Raw genomic sequence first — 6,428 nt, 5'->3', positions numbered from 1 at the left:
TTAGGGAAGTTTTCTTCATTTCACATCAGCTTTTCTAATTTAGTTGATATAAAATGTGTTTTTTTTTCATTTCAGAAGGACCATTTAAAATTGGGTTTTAGATAATGCTGGGTTTTAGGTGAGAAAGGTACCCTCCCATGTCAAAATATACTAAAAATTAAAGCAATCTATTATGCCAATTGACTTCAAAATGTTTATGCTTGGACATAGTAATTTCATTTATAAGAATAAAATGAAATAACCTAAATTAAAGAAAAGCTTTATGCTCGTATATGTTTGTTATAGTATTATTTATAATGGTGCAAAGCTAGGAAAAATCTACATAGCTAACGCCAGAAGGATAGTTCAATAAGCCATTAAAATTATGTTCACAAGGAAACTATGATAGAATAGGAAAAGTGCCTGGTATAATACTCAGAGTAAAAGGACATTTAAAAATAGTCTATGTAGTGTAATAAAGTTTTTTCAAGAAACACACAAAAATGTATACACGGGAAAATATCTGACAAGAAATATATTATAGAAGTGGCTTCCAACTTTCCATGCATGAGCACTCTCCTTATTATCAGAAACTTATCATAGAGGCACCTGGGTGGCTCACTGGGTTTGTTGAGTGTCCACATCTTGATTTCAGCTCAGGTCATAATCTCGGAGTCATGAGACTGAGCCTTGCATCAAACTCCACACTGAGCTTGGACCCTGCTTGATATTCTCTCTTTCCCTCTCCCCTGCCCCTTCTCTCCTCCTTGTGCATGCGCTCTCTCTCTCTCTCATAAAAAAACAAACAAACAAACAAAAAAGTCACCATAGACTTCTGGTTCCAGTCAATATGGAAGAACCCCATTCTTCCCAGTTCCTCTCTGTCATACTAAAAAATCTCTGGATATAACATAACAAACAAGGATAGGAAAACATTGAAAAGTGGAAAGAAGAAGGCAGAATATTTATGGACTTCGGGACTGATGGAAGGACACACTGGTGAAGTTTTTTGGGTTTTCATATTGCTTTAAGTATNCAATAGGCACAGACCAAAAAAAACAAAAAAAAAACAAAAAAAAAACAAAAAAACTCTAAGAAAAGCCTAGTCCCTTTTTTCAAAGGACTGGGAAAAAAGTGACCTAACAACAGTAAACGGTTTTAGCAATACTTGCCATAATTGTATACATCCAACTGACAGTTTCAGTGAGGCCCAGCTGGGAGGTGAGCCTTTGTCCTCACCCTGCAACAAGAGGTAAGTGTAAGCCAGCACTTTGCTTCCCTTCTCCCTGGTATCAGCAGGGCCATGGGAGCAGCTGGACTTCAACTTCACTCATTTGAAATGAGGCTGTGTGAATAAGTTCATACTTCTAAATAATCCAAATATCAAAAAGGAAGTATCAAAGGAAATTTTAAAAATATCTAAAACTCAATGCAAATGAATATATAACATATCAAAATATGAGGGACACAACTAAGGAGCGCTGAGAGAGAAATGCATAATACTGAATGCACATATCAGAAAAGAGGAAAAGTCTCAACTCAATAATTTAGTTTCCTATCTCAAGAACCTACAAAAAAGAGTAAAATAAACCTAAAGGAAGCAGAAATAAGTAATAGAAGGCAGTAATCAATGAATTGAAAATAGGAAAACAGTAGTGAAAAAGTAATGAAAGAAAAAGCTTGTTTTTAGAAAAAAAAATCAGTAAAAAGATTGATAATGACAAAAAGAAAGATGACAAACATGACCAATTTCAGGAATGAAACCGTTAATATCACTATTGACTCAGCAGAGAATACTACAAAGATATTTGTGCTCATAAATAAATTCTAAAACTTTGGGAAAAAAAAGATTAATCACTAAAACCCCCTACAAATTACCAGAATAAACCAAGATGAAATAATCTAAATAGTTCTGTAATCACTAAATAAACTGAATTCATAGTTTTATTTTTTACCTCTTAGATATTCTATTTTATTTTTATTTTTTAAAGTCTGGTTTTTAATTCCAGTTAGTTAACATACAGTGTTATGCTAGTTTTGGGTGTACAGTATAGTAATTCAACAATTCCATACAACACCCAGTGTTCATCATGACAAGTGTACTCCTTAATCCCCATCACCTGTATCACCAATGCCCTTATCCATCTTTCTTCTGGTAACCATTAGTTTGTTGTCTATAGTTCAGAGTCTGTTTCTTGGTTGCCTCTCTGTCTCTTTTTTCCCCTTTTATCCTTTGTTTTGTTTCTTTTTTAACATAATTAAAATTTTTATTTATTTATTTATTTTTGAGAGAGAGACAGGGAGAGACAGAGAAAGACAGAGACAGAGAGAGAAAGCGGGGGAGGGGCAGAGAGCGAGGGAGACACAGAATCTGAAGCAGCCTCCAAGATCTGAGCTGTCAGTGCAGAGCCCAACGTGGGGCTCAAACTCACAAACCATGAAATCATGACCTGAGCTGAGGTCAGACACGTAACCAGCTGAGCCACTCAGGCACCCCATCTTTATTTTGTTTCTTAAATTTCATTTATGAATGAAATCATATGGTATTTGTCTTTCTCTGACTTATTTCACTTAGCATTATAGTCTTTAGCTCCATCCATGTCATTGCAAACGGCAGGATTTCATTCTTTTTTATTCTGGAATACTATTCCATTGTACACATATCACATCTTCTTTACCCATTCATCTATTGTTGGACACTTAGGCTGTTTACATAATTTGGCTATTGTAAGCAATGCTTCTATAAACATAGGGGTACATGTATCCCTCTGAATTAGTGTTTTTATATTCCTTGGGTGAATACCCAGTAGTATGATTGCTGGATCATAGGGTAGTTCTATTTTTAACTTTTTTTTTTTTTTTACAAATAGTTTATTGTCAAGTTGGTTTCCATATAACACCCAGTGCTCATCCCCACAAGTGCCCTTCTCCATGCCCATCTCCCCCCTCCCCCCCCACACCTATCAGTCCTCAGTTTGTTCTCAGCATATTTTTAACTTTTTGAGAAACCTCCATACTGTTTTCTAGAGTAGCTGCACCAGTTTGCATTCCCACTAACAGTGCACAAAGGTTCCTTTTTCTTCACATTCTCATCAACACCTGTTGTTCCTTGTGTTGTAGATTTTAGCCATTCTGACAAGTGTGAGGTGATATCTCATTGTAGTTTTTTTTTTTTTAATTTGCATTTCCCCAATGATGAGTGATGATGAGCATCTTTTCATGTGTCTGTGGCCATCTGTATGTCTTCTTTGGAAAAATGACTGATCGTGTCTCCTGCCCATTTTTTAATTGGATTATTCGTTTTTGCAATGTTGAGTTGTGTATGTTCTTTATATATTTTGGGTACCAACTCACTATTGGATATGTCATTTGCAAATATCTTTCCTCATTCTGCAGGTTGCCTTTAAGGTTTTTTTCTTTTAATTTTTATATTTTATTTATTTTGAAAGAGACAGAGACAGTGGGGGGGGCAGAGAGACAGTGAGAGAGAATCCCAAGCAGGCTCAAAACTGCCAGCCCAGAGCTTGAGACAGAGCTCAAACTCATGAAACTGCAAGATCATGACCTGAGCCAAAACCCTAACTGACTGAACCACCTAAGCACCCTGTCTTTTAGTTTTGTTGTTTTCTTGGCTGTGCAGAAGCATTTTATTTTGATGTAGTCCCAATAGTTTATTTTTTGTTTTTGTTTCCGTTGCCTCAGGAGACATATCTAGAAAAAATGTGCTACATCTGTTGTTAGATAAGTGACTACCTGTGTTCTCTTTTAGGATGTTTATGGTTTCAGGTTTCACATTTAGGTCTTTAATTAATTTTGAGTTTATTTCTGTGTAAGATGTGAGAAAGTGGTCTCGTTTCATTCTTTTGCATGTTGCTGTCCAGTTTTCCCAACAGTGCTTGTTGAAGAGACTTTCTCCCATTGCATAGTCTTTCTTTCTTTGTCGCAGATTAATTGACCATATAATTGTGGGATTATTTCTGAAATTCCTATTCTGTTCTCTTGGTCTATGGGTCTATTTTTGTTCCAGTAACATACTTTTTGATTACTACAGGTTTTCAGTATAACTTGAAGTCTGGAGTTGTGATGCCTCCAGCTTTACTTTTCTTTTTCTTGATAGCTTTGCTGTTTGGGGTCTTTTGTGGTCCCAAGCAACTTTTAGGATTGTTTGTTTAATTTATGTGAATAATGCTGTTGGTATTTTCATAGGGGTTGCATTAAATCTGTAGATTGCTTTCAGTAGTATAGGCATTGTAACAATATTTGTTCTTCCATTCCATGAACATGGTATGTCTTTCCATTTCTTTGTGTCATCAATTTCTTTCATCAGTGTTTTATAGTTTTTAGAGTATAGGTCTTTCATGTCTTTGGGGTTTTTTTCTAGGTATTTTATTATTTTGGATGAAATTGTAAATGGGGTTATTTTCTTAATTTCTCTTTCTGCTGCTACATTATTGGTGTATAGAAATGCAACAGATTTTTGTACATTGATTTTGTATCCTGCAACTTAATTCATTTATCAGTTTAGCAGTTTTTTGGTAGAGTATTTTTGGGTTTTCTACATAGAGTATTATGTCATCTGCAAATATTGACAGTTTTGCTTCTTACTGATTTGGATACCTTTTATTTCCTTTTGTTTGTTGTCTGATTGCTGTGACTGGGACATCCAGTACTATGTTGAATAAAAGTGCTAAGAGTGGACATCCTTGTGTTCTTCCTGACCTTAGAGGAAAAGCTCTCAGTCTTTCCTTTAAGGATGATTTTAGCTGTGAGTTTCTCATATATGGCTTTTATTATGTTGAGGTATGTTCCCTCTAAATCTATTTTGTTGATGGTTTTTATCATGAATGGATGTTGTATTTCATCAAGTGCTTTTTCTGCATCTATAAAAATGATTATTCAGTTTTCATCCTTTCTCTTATTGATGTGATGTACCACTTTGATTAATTTGTGAATATTAAACCACGGTTGCATCCCAGAAATAAATCCCACTTGATTGTTTGATTTTTAAATATGTTTTTTTATTTGGTTTGCTATTTTTTTTAAGTTTATTTATTTATTTTGAGAGAGACAGAGCATGAGCAGTCAAGGAGCAGGGAGAGAGGGAGAGAAAGAATCTTAAGCAGGCCCCCCTGTCAGCACAGAGCCCAATGCAAGGCTCGAACCCACAAACCTAGAGATCATGACATGAGCCAAAATCAAGAATTGACCACTTAACAAACTGGGCCACCCAGGCACCCCTTGATTTCCTAGTATTTTGTTGAGGATTTTTGCATCTATGTTCATCAGAAATATTGGCCTTTAGTTCTCTTTTGTGTGGTGTTTTTATCTGGTTTTGGTATCAAGGTAATACTGGCCTCAGAGAATGAATTTGGAAATTTTTTTTCCTATTTCTATTTTTTGAAATAGTTTGAGAAAAGTAGGTATTAAATCTTCTTTAAAGTTTCATATATTTCATCTATGAAGGCTTCTGGTCATGGGCTTTTGTTTGTTGGGAGTTTTTTGATTACTGATTCAATTTCTTTTGTGGTTATTGGTTTGTTCATATTTTCTCTTGCTTCTTGTCAGTTTTGGTAGTTTATAAGTTCATAGGAATTTATCCATTTCTTCTAGGTTGTCCAATTTGTTGACATACAGGTTTTCATAATATTCTCTTAGAATTGTTTGTATTTATGTAGTGTTGGTTGTTATTTCTCCTCTCTCATTTGTGATTTTATTGACTGGAGTACTTTCTCTTTTTCTTGATAAGTCTGGCTAAAATTTTATGGGATTTTTTTTTAAACTGCTCCTTGTTTCATTAATCTGTACTTTTTTTTTTTTTTTTTGGTTTCTGTATCTTTTATTTCTGCTGTAATCTTTATTATTTTCTTCCTTTTACTAGTTACGGGTTTTGTTTGTTCTTCTTCTAACTCTTTTAGGTGTAAGGTTAGGTTGTTTATTTGAGATTTTTGTTACTTCTTGAGGAAGGCCTGTATTGCTATAAACTTCCCTCGTAGAACACCTTTTGCTGTATCCCAAAGGTTTTGGACCATTGTGTTTACATTTTCATTTGTCTCCATGTATTGTTTAATTTCACCTTTGATTTCTTGGTTGAGCCAGTCATTGTTTAGTAGTATGTTATTTAACCTGCAATATTTGTGTTTTTTCCAGGTGTTTTCTTGTGGTTGACTTCTAGTTTCAAAGTGTTGTGGTCAGAAAAGGTATATGGTATGACCCTGATCTTTTAAAATTTGCCATGACTTGTTCTGTGACCTAAATATGTGTTCTATTCTGGAGAATGTTCCATGCTCACTTCAAAAGATTGTGTATTCTGCTGTTTTAGGATACAGTGTTTTGAATATATCTGTTAAATTCACCTGTTCCAGTGTGTCATTCAAAGCATTGTTTCCTTATTGATTTTCTGTTTAGATGATCTGTGTATTGATATAAGTAGGGTGTTAACGTTCTCTAGA

This window comes from Crocuta crocuta, unplaced genomic scaffold (assembly GCF_008692635.1).
Source record: "Crocuta crocuta isolate KB4526 unplaced genomic scaffold, BGI_CrCroc_1.0 scaffold312, whole genome shotgun sequence".
Taxonomy (NCBI): domain Eukaryota; kingdom Metazoa; phylum Chordata; class Mammalia; order Carnivora; family Hyaenidae; genus Crocuta; species Crocuta crocuta.
Note: the sequence above shows the minus strand (reverse complement) of the source record.